This window comes from Callospermophilus lateralis, unplaced genomic scaffold, assembly GCF_048772815.1.
Source record: "Callospermophilus lateralis isolate mCalLat2 unplaced genomic scaffold, mCalLat2.hap1 Scaffold_190, whole genome shotgun sequence".
NCBI lineage: Eukaryota > Metazoa > Chordata > Mammalia > Rodentia > Sciuridae > Callospermophilus > Callospermophilus lateralis.
This window is the reverse complement of record NW_027512918.1, coordinates 1,097,328-1,114,561: the sequence shown is the minus strand read 5'-3', so window position 1 is coordinate 1,114,561 and position 17,234 is coordinate 1,097,328. Positions and strand designations below refer to the sequence as shown.

Here is a 17,234-nt window from a genome sequence, read left to right as displayed (position 1 = left end):
TTTAAATGTATTTTTCAACCCGTGGGGTTTAAATCATTTAAATCTTTAAAATAATACTTATTAACTCTTCAAACAATGCTTTCATAACTGGAAAAGAGTTTTTGGAATAAATGAAGAGTTTTCCAATGCAAATAAGAAACTCTGTGTGTGTGTGTGTGTGTGTGTGTGTGTGTGTGTGTGTATGTCGGGGTGGAGGTTTTTCTCCATAGGCAGTGCTTAAACTCATAGCTTAAGAACATTTGTATCAAAAGTTTGCAGTATGTAACATGTAAATTCCTTTGGTTTATCAAGTAAATATTAAGGCATTTCAGATTCCTCTAAAAGGATTTACTGTTGTTTTATTATACTCTTATTTTACCTATAATGAAGTAGAAAGTTAAAAACACAAAGTTGGAAAAAAAACCATGCATAATCACTGTGTTTCATGAAAGCACTTATTATGGTAACCAATGAACTTTCCAGTAAATAATAAAAAAGAATAAATATCACCATAGGGCATTTACAAGGAAAAATAGTACCATAGGTATATAACTTGACACGGGGTGAACATTCGAGATGGCTGATGTGGATCCTCTTGCATCCATATCTGTCAAAGATGATAAACAGCTCATTAAGAAGGACTATACCTCTGATAAGTAGATGCTGATCCATAGTGGGGGGGGCATGGGAAAAATGGTCGAACTGTGATTGGGCCAAGGGGAGGGAGGGTAGGGATGGTGCATGGGGGCAGGAAAGATGGCAGAATGAGATGGACATCATTACCCTAGGTACATGTATTACTGCACATATGGTGAGATGCTACATCCTGTACAACTGGAGAAATGAAAAGTTGTGCTGCGATTGTATACAATGGATCAAATTGCATTCTCCTGTCATATAGACCTCATTAGAATAAATAAAAAAATAAAGGAGGACTGTATTAACAGGTAGTCAGAGTGGTAGAGAATGCATGCATATGTCTCCTGAAAATCACACATTGACATCCTAGCTCCAGTGTTGTGACATTAGGAAATGAGCTTTTGACAACTGACACAGAACTAGCTGCATCTTAATATAAGAGTTCCCAGTCTCCAGAACTGTGAAAAGTTAAATTTCTGTAGTTATAAGACACCCTGTCCAGGGTGTATTCTTACAGCATTCTGAAGGACTAAGACGCAGACAAAAGTGATGGGTTTCCTGTCAAAATCAAATCATGGCATGAACCTAACCTGGGACTACAAGTCCTTATTTTATCGATCAGTGTAATACATAGGTGTTACCAAGGGTATCCATAAAAATACCGACGTGTTTAGGATTTCTTAAATGAATCTAAGCTTTGTTTATCTAGTATTATTTAACTTTAATTGAAATTGAAAAAAATCCAAGTCAGTCATTTTGCCATTAATGATACCTGGTCACAAACAATTTCAGATAACTTGATGGTTTAATGAAAGAAAACGTCATTGGATGAATGTCTGGAAAATCTACTTGTTTCTATTTTATGCAGATGAATTATCGTACTTAATACAAGACATCATCTTTTAAAATGCAATCGATGAAAGCTCCATTTTCAGAGACGGCCTCGTGCAGGCACTGGTCTGTGCAAGCTCAGCAAGTCCACAGACATCAGACGAAAAGGCTGCTCTTGACTCAGCAGCCTGAAAATGCCACGGTGGCGTCTGTCCCCGCAAAAGCACAGAAGCTGCTTCTTTGAACAGTGCCCCTCTGTCCACGCTGTTATGCTAACTCTGACACCCTGCACAATGCAAGAAGCAAGGACCATTCCCTACTGTAAAGCCTCAGCAGATAACAGTTAGCAACCTGATCCTGTTTGGGTCTCCTGAAGCACACACAGATGTACAAATCTCTGCAGTCTGAAATAGTTGTTTACATACTTATTTACAGACAGGTAGCCCCCATTTTCTTATTACTTTTACTTCAAGTGTGGCAGGTTATGATTTCATAGAAAGAGAGAATTCCTGCAAGGGTTGGTCTCTCCCATTTTCTTCAGTCATTTTCTTTTTCAAGATTAAAGAAACTTGCTTCAGTCTTGGTCACCTGCTACTATATAGACTAAACCACAGTCGATAAATGAAAACAGGGAACAAAGTTATCTACGTCACTGAGGATTGTAGAATAGACTATGAAGACAGAGTAGGCTCCGTGTTACTTAAATTGAGGCCTGAAAACTCCAGACACAGGATTTCAAAGTGAAGATACAAGTTCTCTTCCATGGTCACTGATAAAAATATGTATGCTGAGGTTTGTTCCTCTTCACTCTAAAAGTCTACTTTCTTTATTTTTTTAAAAATATTTTTAGTAGTCAATGAACCTTTATTCATTCTTTCTATCTATCTATCTATCTATCTATTATCTATCTATCTATCTATCTATCTATCTATCTATCTATCTATCTACAGTGCTGAGAATGGAACCCAGTGCCTCAACACATGTCAGGCAAGTTCTTTTCCACTGAACCACAACCCCAGCCCCCTAAAAGTGTACTTTCAATGGTGAAATAGCTTTCATTAGGATTTTAAGAGGAAAGAGCATGAAATTCCTCTGAAACTTGGAACACATTTCTTTAAAAATGTCATCTTTTTTTGTGTGCCACGTGTAAAAGTTTCATGACTTTGCCAATGCTGATTTTCCTACTGAAAGAATTGATAAGATCCATATATAGTTTTTAGGAGGCATACAACTGGAATATCAGAGGTCTTAAAAACAGGGCATGGGTTCAGGCTTGCCCATGAGAACTGCTTTGGGAATTCTATTCTAGGCAATCTATAGGTGCAATAAATAAGGGAAATAATTCAAATGAATGGGGTTTTAAACTACTTTTCCATGTCTTTCCTTTCTGTGCTCATATTTTTCCCTGTTCTGCACCACTCTAGAGTTTTTCTTCCTGGTTTTACTTGCTCATGTTGCAAAATCACCTTGTGTTCACATGAAGGGCATGCTGGGAGGAAAGGGTGGGTGGAGGGAGGGGCAGTGGCTGATGGGCTCCTGGTGGCTAACAACACTGACGCAGGTCAAGGGGAAGCTGAGTCCAACCAACTTACTGGTTATTCTTGGAATCCTGATCTGCTCACTGCTGGTGCCATCCCCTCCATCTGTGGTAGCCTTGACTTCATAATGTAGTCCTCTTGAAAGGGCAGCACAAGTTCAGCTGAAGTTTTGTTTGTGTACAGCACTTGCACGCTATTTTGACTGCTAGTCCTATAGAATACCTAAAACGCACGAACAAATACACTTCATTCTTACATTACCTTCTTTTACTTTCTTCACATACTCTCGTTGCTCTGAAATTATTTTGTCATTCTGTCCACATCAGAATACAAAAACACATTCCCAGCTCCATGCATAGGTCCTGGATTATGGATTAGCAGACACTAGGATCATTATGCTCTCAAAATCAAGGAGGTGGGGAAGAGCAGCTTTCTCCCCTGGAGGAGCTTGTTAGAAATATAGAAAGCTGATTAACACAATGCACAAACATCGTGTCCACAATTCCCATGTGAGCAGCATTATTTCATGTAAATCTGTATTTAACAATTCAGAGAGTTTGGTAGTATACCCTTTTATGAAAAACTTGATGTTTATGTCAAAATTGGATTACTGAAATAATATCATCAAAATTTTTAAAGATTTGCAAAGTATAAGTGAAAAAGGGAAAATACAGTGTTGCAAATGATTCAACTTACTTTATAGCCTGTTACTTCTGATTCATTCTCCATTGCTTTTACTTGTTCCCAATTAAGTAACACTTTAGTGTCTGTAGCATTCCAAACCACATTCCCAGGAGGCTGACTGGGAGCTTGCAATGCAAAAAGGAGAAATTAAAACTGATTTGAGCATGGAGTACTGTTTTACATGAGCAGATACCTGCTGAGCACCGAGGCGACTGCAGGGACTCTCTGGTAAGGCATGGTATGTAGATGGAATCAGGAAAAAGAAAAATTAACAGAATAGAAAAACTTCCTTTAAAGGGGGCATTTCAATTAAACTGTGAGAAATTGCATGTTATCATATTCAACACATAATTTATTTTACTTTAATTTTTTGGGGCCAGGGGTTGAACCCAGGGGCGCTTCACCAATGAGCCATATCCCCATCTCTTGATTTTATGTTTTATCTTGAGACTCGCTTAGAACCTCTCTAAGATGCTCAGACTTTGAACTTGCAATCCCCCTGCTGCAGCCTCCCAAGCTGCTGGGACTACAGGCTTGTGCCACCACACTTGGCTCAACACATACTTTAAGGATTTAATGCACTTCAAGTCCCCCAGAAGACAAACTGACAATACAGATACACAAGTTCCTTTATCCACCACTAGAGGGATGCTTGAGGGTGAACCAGGAAAGGCAGGCATTTGGACTTGTTTTGACACACAGAGAGGCTGAGAGAAATTGCCAAAGGAGCAGATTAAAGTCACATGAAATGAAGTGTGGATGATTTTCAAGCCAGTGTTGTAAGATGAGATGGGCAAAATGAGAGGCACTCAAAAATAAGATTTATTCTCGTGAAGTAATAGCTACACATGTGAAAAATTGCCACAGAGAATCCATATTTTAAAGTCTTTTTTCTGAGTTCAAATCAATTTTTGAGAAAAATAAGGCAAAACACTAAAAATTTAATGAGAATTCCATTAGAGGATTAATGAAACTCTCATAGATTTATAAACATGGACCCACAGCTTAGCAACCTGGAGAGGAAACTGGTTCTGGGGGACTCGGGTGGACGTGGTCAGAAGCACTCCCTAATATGGATGGATGGGACATTAGGGATTCAGTTCCTTGTCAATTGCAAAACAGCAAACATATTACTCATTTTTCAACAGCATCACAACTGCCCAAAACATGCTGAAATATCTTATTCTTGTGGATTTAAGCACAGAATGTGATTTGGTTAACTGAATTTGTAATGGGAAAGTGATATAAACAATTACCTCTCCAGAGGAATTTCTAAACATCATTGACTCACGCCAGGATGGAAATACAGCTGGACTTACAGATGGAAAAAGCTCTCATGTGCAGTTATGTGGCTAATAACACCGTTCAAGACTGTCCTCCTGGTGGGTTCTTTGGTTGATTGTGTCCTCTTTAACACTGTTCTGTTGCCTTTAAATTTTTGTGATGTGATACTAACAGATCAGCTCAGATTGTCTACACTGCAATGCTGTGATAAGACATCTGTAAGAATGTATATGGGCAATTGCTTAGGACTGAAATACTAGAGATTTGGTTGCCCAGTCCAGATGCTATGAACCCACACTTGTTAGAACACTTTCCCAGCGCCTGTGATTCCCTGTGGCTGACAGCACCATAAAAGGACAGCTTGATTTGATGGAGCTCAGAAAACATCCTTCATTCAGCATGGTTTGGCCTACCAAAATATGGGTGCTTACAAGTTATAGAAAGTTTGAGTAATTTTGGGTAAATACACTGACCCCCAACAGCAGGCTGGCAGAACATAGGACTGAAAATTGGGATTTGTCTTGTGTGAGTCCCAAAATAGATGACTTGAATGAGTTCAGCCTGAAATGAATACTCTTTGAAATGACAAAAAGAAAAAAAAAATCTGAAAAATGAAAGAGGAAAAACAGAGGGTTTCAAAGCTCTTTTCAAATCATGTCAGTGTTTCCTGAGCACCAGAGAGACATGTTCCATTTTGATCATTTTGCTATTTTTGAAAAACGCACTTGTTTAAAAGCATAAACATTTATTTCAGCCACATTCTAAACATTAACATTCACATAATAATGAGCTGGATGTGCTAATTACATTGTTTGATAGTATTTAAAGTAAATTAAACTAATATTTCACTTAGAATTTTACAATCACATGAATAATCATCTGCCTTATTATGACAGGGAAGAATGACACTATCTGGGAGATTCTGGGCCAGATGAACTTTCTTCCATTTTCAAGGTTCTATTGTTGCTAGTAACAAATGCATAGTAAATGTCCATAATGTGTGAGAAATTCCAGAATATTCTTTTTAAAAATTCCCTGCATTGTCACGGTGCCTATTTGAAAAACTCAGAGTTAATAAACAAAGATGCATACTTGTCACTCATGTTCATTTACAACAATGAAAAGGTTAACACAATCATTTTCACAATCTATCAGCACATGAATGGATAAACAAAAGGGGGCTATTTGCATATGCCTTTAAAAAGAATGAAGATCTAGGCATGGTGGCCCATGCCCGTAATCCCAGTGGTTTTAGAGGCTGAGAAAGGAGGACAGAAGATTCAAAGTCAATCTCAGCAACCCAACAAGGCTATAAGCAACCTATTGAGAACCAGTCTCAAAAAACAAACAAACAAACAAAAAGTAGGAAGGGTTGGGGATGTTGCTCAGTGGTTAAATGCCCCAGGGTTCAATCCCTGGTACCAAAAAAAACAAAAATAAAACAAAAGGAATGACATCATGACATGTGCTATTACATGGATGGACCTGGAAGACATTATGCTAGATGAGATAAGCCAATCATACAAAGAAATACTGTGTGGTTCTGTTTATATGTGATAACATGGAATAGTAAAATTCAGAGATGGAAAGTAGGATGGCAGTTGCCTGGAGCTGGGGAGGGGAATGGGACCTGGTCTCATGGATGGAGAGCTTCAGTTCTGTGCAGTGGAGAAGGTCTTGACCATCTCACACAGCTGCATCAGTGCCCTTAACCTTATTTTAACCCTATTGCAAATGTGCATTAAAAAATGGCCAAGATGGTAAATTCCAACTTATGAATATAATTCAGTACAATTAAAAATTTTAACACAATCCTAAGATAGTTAACTAGGAAGGGGTGTTATGTGGATTCAAAACAGCTCTGTTTAATTCTGGACCCTGATGACCTTATACTTTTCTACCTGGCACTAGGTGGGGCTGTGAGGCTCCTGCTGCCCTCTCTGGGGAGAGGACGCACCACCCTGTTCCTTGGCATCATGGGGACTTCAGGCTTCATTACTGGATATGCTTTCACCAGTGAAATAAGAGCAAATAAGAAACAGGTGGTTTCAATGAGGGAGTTTTTAGGAAAAATGGAAGGGCGTGGCTGGCCTTTCTTCTGTTTTTTTTTTTTTTTTCTTAGTGCTGGGAACTGAACTGGCCTTTCTTCTTTCTGCCATGAGACCAGCACATCAGTGAGAGTGGCTGTTCCTAAAGTCTTGGCCATGGAGTAAAGATGGAACAGATCAGGTCTGAATCTCACTCATGATCAACATTTGGTGACTAGTAGGAAAGAGACACTCTTTTAGTTGTAAGCCATTGAGGAGTGGGGACCTGTGGAACTGCACTGAACTGGCCCTATGTGACTGATATGGCCAGTAGGCTATAGAGCTTTGAAGGCGCACTGTGAACTTCAAAGGCACAGAGCAGGTGTGAAGTGGGAATGAGCAGGGGATCTCGACAGCGCATCTCTCCTAGGACTTCTCATTTTACTGTTCTGTGCAGAAACACAACCCAGAATAGGCTGACTCAATTTCAAATGTTTTGGGGCCTAACTTGATGTGTGGTCTGCATTTTGAATATTTTTGGAAATTATTTATCAACAATCATATCCTATAGATTTTTTCCTCTGTCAGTTCAATTTCTATTATTGCAGTATGCTAAGACAGAAAACGTGGCAACAAATGAATTTATTTTGTATAAAGGCAGCATCTCCTAAGATTTGTAGAATAACACTGAGTGGCAGGCTATAAGATTATGTGGATACTTTTAAATGTTACATAACAAAATAGTTTTATCTTGGAGGGTTTTTCTTAGGCCCTCTGTCACTCCTCAATATCAGCCCTATCAATTTACTTATTCTGTAAACTCAGCATGCAAAAAGTGGCCACTATGATATTTCTAAGACCGAATAAAGTGAGGAATATAAGACATTCCTACAATAGGAAAATGACTAAATAATTTGTGGGGTGTTATCACAAAAGAATAAGATATAGTACTATGATACAGAGATAACTAAATACACAGCATAACCTTCAAGACATGTTTTATGTAAGAGAAATAATCCATGGAACACAAGTCTGGGAGGAAAAGACAAATTATTTTAATGATCTTATTTCTGCACGACAGGATAGTATTGTGGGTGATTTTATTTTCTCCCCCTCCCCCCCGCAAATTTTCTATAGTAAATATGTTTTCCTCCATTTAATAAAAAATAGAGGTTGTTCATCTGAAGAACATTGTTGTGTGGAGTTTTCAGGGATAATGTCTCCATACTGGTGACTGTACCTGGCATTTCCTTTAAAAATATGGGATTTCAAGAACATATGCTTGCAGAGATTAATTATACAGAACTCAGTATGTTTCTCAGCTCCTTCTCTTGGACACCTGATGGTAATAAGATGACTTTCATGAAAGGGAATGCTGTCAGCAGTAGCTGAAAAATACACTCGGCACGGACTTCCATTGAGATGATCATCAACATTAGTAAGCAAGCTGCCCAAAAATGTGGCACTGGGCAGAAATCAAGTAATCAAAAGCTACTTTCTGTCCAACAGGGAGAAAGATTCATTTCAGAATCACTTCAAGTATTATAAATGGACTTAAATCTTTGGATCACAGGAAATGGACACCATGTTTTGAAACAGAAACATCTACTTTATGACTCATCCAAAACTCAGAAACTAAGATGCCCACTCTCCCCAGAGTGTTCGGATGATAGAAAACAGTCCTTAACATTCTGGTAGGAATATTGCTACCCTGAAGAGGGAACTAAACTAAACCAATTCCACCAGGAAGAGAAACAGACCTGGAGAGAGTCACTGTTGAACAGATACTCATTGGGCAACAGCTCTGATTACTTGGGAGAACTCAGGAGTTAAATAATGATCAAACCTGACAATGTCTATGCCTCAAAGAGATGAGACTCCAGCAAGGAGTGGGGGCAGCAATCAGATGACCACATGCAAGATGTGGTATGCACGTGGCTCTAAGTGGTGCCCCAGAACATAGCAGGATAAGGGGATATCAGGAGACGCAGGGCTGCTGATTAAACATGGACTCAGGGGGAACTGAGGACATACTGCAGGGAGGGCCTAAGAGAGGCAGGAGTGTCTCCTGGCCATCTGGACAGCAAAGGTCAAGGCCCCACAGGAAAAGTGAAATGGCAAGTCAGCTCAGGAGAAAATGAGCAGGAACAGGAAGTGGGGATAGATTGTAGAAGACCTTTTTGGGTATTTTAAGGATTTATATAAAGAGTGGCAATCTTTGTAATGTTTTGAATAACCAATAAAAAAAATAAATGAGTGGATGGAAAGGGACTGGAGAGGTCTGAGCAACAGTGTGACACCTTTAGGATCACTCTGACCCAGGGCAGAACATCTCGACAGTAAAGGCCAATACCCTGATCCATGGGAGAGATGGGGTAGTGTGTTCTAGGGTTAATGCAGTAAGTGGTAGATTCTCAGCAAATTTAAAGTCAGATACTGCATCCATTGTAGGGTATGAGAGAAAGAGCGTTAATGACGACTGGGATCCACTGGCCCAAGGGACTGAAATAATGGGGGTTGCTTTTGCTGAAATTGTAGAAGATACAGGTTTGTAATGGCTGGGAGTGCAATCGAGAGCTCAATTTAAGAAATGTTTAATTTGAGTTCTTATTAGATAATTCTTGAGGATGTCAAGGGCCTGGATCCATCCACACTGACAACCACAGTTACCTCTTGAATTTTCGGTTATGCAAAGCAAAATATTGGTCCTACAGATTCTTTCTTGTGAATTCTGGATGTAAAACTCTGACAAAGTCTCCTTTTAGAAAGTAACGACATTTCTCCATTTTGAAGCCATCTGCCACTATTCCTCATCAGCCTCACTGACGATGATGTTGTCAAGAGCTCACTCTCTGGGTTGCATGTGACAGAAACACAACTTAGATTACTTCAAGAGGCTAATCAATGTTAACTTAAAAATGCTTTTAAAAAGCCCAAGTATTTGGCTATCAAAAAAATTAAGTGTTTAATGGAAGCTACAGTACTATCCTTGAGAATCCTTGTGTTATTTTACATTAATCAGAAATATCACCTATGCTCTGTGCTGATATAAGCCTTGCATATAGAATTCCAGGATTCTGAGTAGGTGATAGTCGCACCTTGGAAGCAAGGTGGTAAAAGGCTGCAGTGTGTGTTCCGAATTTGCAACGTGCCGACAAGAAGAAGCTCACCCGATTAATGGTAGTACTTCCAGGTTGACCTAGGTTTTGAGGATTCATCCACTCAGCCAGCCTTTCCACAGATAATGAGTGCTAGGTTTGGACTGGTGAGTGAGTTTGGAAGGACTCTTTCCCTTCAAGGGTGACATATCGAAGGGTGAGAAAGAGAGCACGTAAAAAACAAATGCCATCTTAGTTCTTTATGCACCAGGGATACAGATCATTTTCTTCCTAGTAATATTCACAAGCGCATTACTATAATTCTTAAACAGGATTCAGAGCTGGACCCTGTCAAAGGTTAGGATGATTAGTAGGAATAGTTTTAAAAGAGTCAGTTTTACTTCTACTTTGGCACATGTTTGAACAATTGTTAACATAAAATTTAAAAATTAAATGTACCATTTAATATGCCCAGGGGTTTTAATGATCTTTTATGGATTTCCCACACATTGTAGCAAACTTTTCCTTAATAACATCTGCAGGTCACCATGTAGAGTGTAGGCAAATTGAAGCACCAGGAGGGCATAATTTTGAAGAGATTTTATTCAGTTGTTGAAATTCCCATCAGAGGACTGATCTATCAGCACAGAAACCCTGTCTATCTGTGATTACCTTACCCAGCTCCTAAGCACAGAGCAAACTCAAAATAGATACTAGCACCACATGAGTCATGAATATTTTAATCATATGGTTAGAGGAGTGCTTAAGAGCATTTCTGGGTCTGTATGGCTGTCCTGCCACGTTCTCTGCTTTTTCTGTAAAGTCATCTAGCCCTATGTGCCACAGCCCTTTCATCTCTAGAGTGAGGATCCTCACCACTTCCAGGCCATGCAGTCGCTGTGAGAATTAAGAATCAATACAGGAAAAGTACTTGGAACTGTGACTGGAAATTGCTCACTAAGTATTAGTCATTCATAGTATAATTATCATTATCACTGTTATGGACAAATTTGTACTTTAAATTGGTTATTTATATGCTATATCTAAATTATAAAAGGTTTTTTTCTTCTTGCAATTTTACTTCATTCATTGTATGTTATTGTTACATTCTCACTAACTTATAATCGGCCTCTTCCTTTGTGAACTGTCTTCCCAATTCACTGTTTTTCACCAATTCCATCATGACATTAAACCATCTTGTGCGACCATATTTCCCAATGAGTAATCACATCGATTATCAAGTCTGAAGAAAGAGCTCAACAAAGCTGTCTGCATACATCTTCACAATCAGAATTTCAATATATAAATAATGGTGTATTTATATGTTTTACTAATTCAGAACTGTTACTGGGAAAGACAAACATATTTAGTAAAAAGTTGTAAATACAGAACGTTTTCAGTGTACGTATTTCCAAGCCAATCTTCTCCTTTTTTCTAAGAGCAGCCACATGATATGCATGATATTGGTTAGCCTTCCCTCATGATCAGGCAAGGATAATGTTCAACTGCCATAGGAGCTGCTGCTTGTGAAGGTACTAAAATGTTTTGTTGCTAAACTTTTGCTCTGTGATATTCATTATGCTGGTAAGCTACTAGCCATGCTCTTTCCCCCCTTATACATAATGCAAAGATAAATGTGCAAACTTCCCTGATAAAATTGATGCTTATCAATTAACATCTAAAGCAGTAGGATTATGTTTATATATATTTTAAACTATCAATAACAATGCTGGCCCATTATATCCAACTTCATGTAATTAAAGTTGTTAGACATTTTAGCCAGTAAATGTATGCTTTCAAATAAATTTGGAAATAACATATGAACGCAGGAGTGGACTAATGAAATTGGTGACAAAACATAATCACTGCCTCACTCCTTTGTAAAATCAATTAAGCAGATAAATTTACTAGAGTAAATTTTGAAAATTAAATTAAGGAAATGGTTTTCTGCAAGCAAAAATATTAATGTGCTAAAATCCCCTAATTTCTTCGCTCCCCTTTCTTATCACCTGTAAAACGAAAATAAGAAGGAACTGAACATGGATGGCTTGGCTCATGAATGCTCTCAGTCATTTTTGGCTATAAAAGAATAAACAGCACAACTCAGATGGGTGTGCTGTGATAGAGCAGCAATGAGACACCACGATCAGCTGGGCATCATGAGAACATTTCAACTGAAATTTCCGTGGAACACTCCAAAATGTAAACTGATGATTTCTCATAGGCTACTTAAATCATAACTGCTCATTACTGCAGGTGAGTTTTACCTGTGAACACACAGTCAACAGAAACTCAGCTTTGAAGGTGACACATCTATCTCTGCTTCAGTTTTCAAAGTATCAATATCTACGTGTGCACCAGAATCTCTGAGCATTACCTGTTAAAGTATATTGCCATCTTTTGAATAACGTGAGAAAGAAAATTAAAGAGCGAAAAAAAAATACCACTTCCAAGTCGTTGCTATTAAACTTATTTCTGCTTATCAATAACACCCAAGATTTGGGGGAACTAAAATTTAATGGAAATGAACCCATTGAAATGCATCCCATTTAAAAATAACAGTGCACCATAAGATTTATCAAAAGGTGCTTATTCATTTTCATATGGAGCCTCCACTTAAATATTTAGGGCTATCATGAAGACTAGACTATGTGGGGCTTGAGTAAGGGTTTGGACCAGGTTTATATCACTCAGTGGGATTAATGACCTGACTAGTCCACTGAAAATGTTGAAGGATGCCATCATTTTTAATACAGACTATTTTCCTAGATATTCAAAAGGTGGGAAAATACATACGGGTTTTCTTGGTGGTCGCGTTAACTGTGGCACTGAAGGGGCCGGTGCCTGCACTGTTGTATGCCCGGACAGCCGCGTAATAGGCAAGGTTGCTCTTCAGTCCCCGGAGCCTGGCTGAGGTCTTGTTTCCGGCCACTCTCACCTTGCTTGAGGACTCCTGCTCTTCCACACTGACCCAGTACCGCACCTGGTGAGGAAGATGCACCAGATGAGAAGGCTGGACAAAGCACCACCTTCCTCATTCTGTGGTTTTCATTAAAATGAGGACTGCGATTTACTTTCTTCTTTATTTGACAAATACTTCCAGAGGATCTACTGTGTGCCAGGTGCTGCATTAGGCTCTGTGGCACAGCAGTGTACACACAGGAAAGGAACCCTAGGAGGAGAATAAGGACAAACATGTACACAGACAGAGCAGATAAATTTAGAGTGTTGAGCATGATAAGACTACAATATCACAGTGGGAGAAGGAAGGGGAAATCTGCCTGCCTTCTCAACTCTTAACCAACTGAGCCCAAGGTCAAGTCCAGAACACTGGCAGAAAGGCACGAACTCTATGGACAGCTGAGGTTCCTTCCTGGAAGAAAGTGAACTGTCAGAGGAAAACATTATTAGATTGACTGTCCTGCAGTGCCAGCCACTGTCAGGTGACTAACAGTGCACACAGAGCTGCACCAGAGGGAGTAAAAGCAGTTAAAAGGGCTGATTTTCAATAGGAATGGGCATTAAAATATTTTTCATATATTTCATTATCCTGGGCCAGGCAAAGTGATCTTAGACATACCAGGACATATAAAGAACTCAAAATACTTAACACCAACCAACCAACCAATCAATAAATGGGCTAAGGACCTGAATAGACACTTCTCAGAAGAAGATATACATTCAATCAACAAATATAGGAAAAAATGTTCAACATGTCTTGTAATTAGAGAAATGCAAATCAAAACTACTCTAAGATTTCATCTTACTCCAGTCAGAATGGCAGCTATTAAGAATACAGAAAACAATAGTGTTGGCAAGGATGTGGGGGAAAAGGCACACTCATACATTGCTGGTGGGACTACAAGTTGGTGCAACCCATCTGGAAAGCAGTATGGAGATTCCTTAGAAAATGTGGAATGAAACCACCATTTGACCCAACTATCCCACTCCTTGGTTTATACCCAAAGGACTTAAAAACAGCATACTATAGGGACACAGCCATATCAATGTTTATAGCAGCACAATTCACAATAGCTAAATTGTGAAACCAAACCAGATTCCCTTCAATATATGAATGAATAAAGAAACTGTGGTATATATACCCAATGGAATATTACACAACATTAACAGAGAATAAAATTGTGGCATTTGCAGGTAACTGGGTGGAGTTGGAGAATATCATGCTAAGTGAGGTAAGCCAATCCCCAAAAGCTAAGGGTAAATGTTCTAATAAGTGGATTCTGATCCATAACAGGGAGGGGGAGGCATGGGAAAAATGGAGGAACTTTGGTCCTGCAAAGGGGAGAGAGGGTAGGGATGGTGCATGGGGGCAGGAAAGATGGTGGAATGAGATGGACATCATTAACCTAGGTACATGTACGACTGCACATATGATGTGATGCTACATGGTGTACAACCAGAGAAATGAAAAGTTGTGCTGCAATTGTGAACAATGAATCAAAATGCCTTTTGCTGTCATTTATACCTGATTAAAATAAATTAATTAATTAAGAGAAAGATATATAAACATATGGTGAAAAAATATGAATATAAGAGAATATTTGCTGAAGGGAGGAAAAAGGTAGAGAATAAAATAAAAATACATTCTTAAGTACTTACAATTCACATTATAAAGTATTTTACTATAAAATTTTGTATGCTTTCTTTTTTTGAACATACAGATTGTCTATAAGTAAACAAAGTAAATACAAAAATTTATGCAAATAAATGATTTAGGAAAGTTTACATATTCTTTGTGTAGATAAGACCTGGTATTACTATCTGCTGATCTAAAGCAGGGGCCACATAGTAAATACAACAGCAGATCTACTAGGTTCTCACAAGGGCTTAAGCATATTTCTTACTTTTATAAATATAGACAATCTCTGTTCGCTCGTTCTTTCTTCTTCTCCTTCTCCTTCTCCTCCTCTTCCTCCTCCTCCTCCTCCTCCTCCTCCTCCTCCTCCTTCTTCTTCTTCTTCTTCTTCTTCTTCTTTTTGGTGTTGGGAATTGAACTCAGGGACACTCAACCAGTGAGCCACATCCCAAGCCCTATTTTGTATTTTATTTAGAGACCGGGTCTCAGTAAGTTGCCACGTTCCTTGTGGTCCCTAAGTCTGGCTCTGAACTGGCGATCCTCCTGCCTCAGCCTCCCGAGCTGCTGGGACTACAGGTGTGCCCACCATGCCCAGCTCTACTCTCTTCATTGCAGTATGTGGCCACCTTGTTCTGGCCTTTATGTTTTACTGTTGAAGGCAAAATATAAAAATAGGAAATAATTATTATAACTTATACAACTAAAAAGCAATTTGAGCTCAATGAAACTGGCAATAATTGCTTCTGAGTGCACAGAATGTTGGAAATGGTAAAGGCTTGTGACCACAAGAAACAAAAACAAAAACTTAAAGACTAAGAACATAGCTCAGTGGCCAAAAAGGAAAAAAAGAAGAAAGAAAAAGGAAAGGAAAGAAGGCTTAAGGGACTGGGAAGCTGGACATAGGACAGAGCAGATTTTTAATAATGGAGCTACTCAGCTTTGCCTGATTGGAGGAGGATAGACTTTCTATTTAATTAATTAATTAATTAATTTTAAAAAAGCAGAGTTCTAATTTTCATGTAAAATGTCCTAAATTTAGGGTTGACTCAAAACCAATACTGTGTTGATCAAACAAAATGTGCTTATGGGCCACAGCTGATTACAAGTGTCAATCCTCTGTACAAAACACACTACAACTTATTCTCTCTTAAAACACCACTGGGTGAGTGTTAAGGCCCTAAATGATAAGTGAAAGCAAATTATATATTGTGCTAGATAAAAATATCCCTATGTATGTGCACATGGAAGGATATGTACCCTTATATTCACACAAAATGCTGATCTATGGATGCCTTTATGTGAATTTCTCTCAGAGAAGGGTTATTAGTTTTAATAAGAATCTCAAAGGGAGGATGTGAGCCCAAACAAGTAGCATTGAAAAGGATACATGGTTTCTTTTCTAATGCCATAGCCAAATAGCCTGTTAATGGATACTAAAAGCTTTTATATATGGTAGACTCACCAAGAGAAAACACTGTGTGTTGTTAGGTCTAGATGAGCCGTAAATGATAAGAAGATTTCCATGCTCCTAAGAGCATTGTCTAGTTATTAACTAAGAATGATACAGATCAATAATTATAATAAAATGTACCAGACACAAAACCTGAATCTTGGGATACAGCATAGACGGGGTAGCATATAAATATGACTGTAAGACGGCAGCAGGGAGGATTCAGGTGGTAAAATCAGGACCGCCCAATCTTCCCTCCCCTGTCAGGTTCCAGTGTCAGGGTTGTTCCTTTTCTGACATATCAATCTGGTTGAACACAAGTTGCCTAAGAAAATGTTCTTAGGAGGCTGATTTAAAGAAGACATAAAAATAATTTATAATTGGTAATGTGGAATCTCTTTTTGTAAATCCGTTTATAGAAAGTACTTGAAAGTTCTTGATAGCGGCCTGTTTTAAAGTACTTTAACCAATCTCCATGCATCAGAAGGAGAGCTTTATTTTTAGATCTTAGTTGCTGAGAGGTATTAGAAACATTTAGACACAGAGAAAAATTGTGACAAAGTTGAACATGATACTAGTTAGTGAAGACTGATTATATAATCTTTTTAAACAGCTTTCCTTAAAGAGCTGAATAAATATTCATGTAACTAAAACATAAGGAAACAGAGACGTGCCACTAATATTGCCAATTTTCTGAAAGAATTCCATTATGTTCCAAGAAATTTTGTTCAAAAATGCTTCTATAGGGCTAGATCGTTTTTTTAATAAGGTGGAATAGTTAAGAAAGAAATAAGAAAGACAAATATCCCATTTTCCTCTCAGTTGTGTTCTGGATTTAAATAATAAAAGTACTCCAACTGAGAGAAGAGAATATTTCTATGCTAATTTGGATTTTTATGGGCACAATCACAATACAGGGATGGGAAAGGAAAGATGTCTATGTTGGAGGAACAAACTTTGAAAATGTAATTGTGCAGAAAAGGGTGAATATAAAGTTGACAGAATATGAAGGTGGCATCTACAAAGGATGATCAGAGAGACGCACATTACCAAGACACACCCTGTTAATAAAACACAAGACACACCCTGTTAATAAAAAAGCCAGTG

General features: G+C 38.4%; 1 pseudogene; it reads right to left on the bottom strand.

Annotated features, from left to right (window-relative positions):
* Nucleotides 1-485: 485 nt before the first annotated feature.
* The window catches only part of LOC143637799 (contactin-3-like), a 36,878-nt pseudogene continuing 20,129 nt past the window's right edge, over nt 486-17,234 (bottom strand).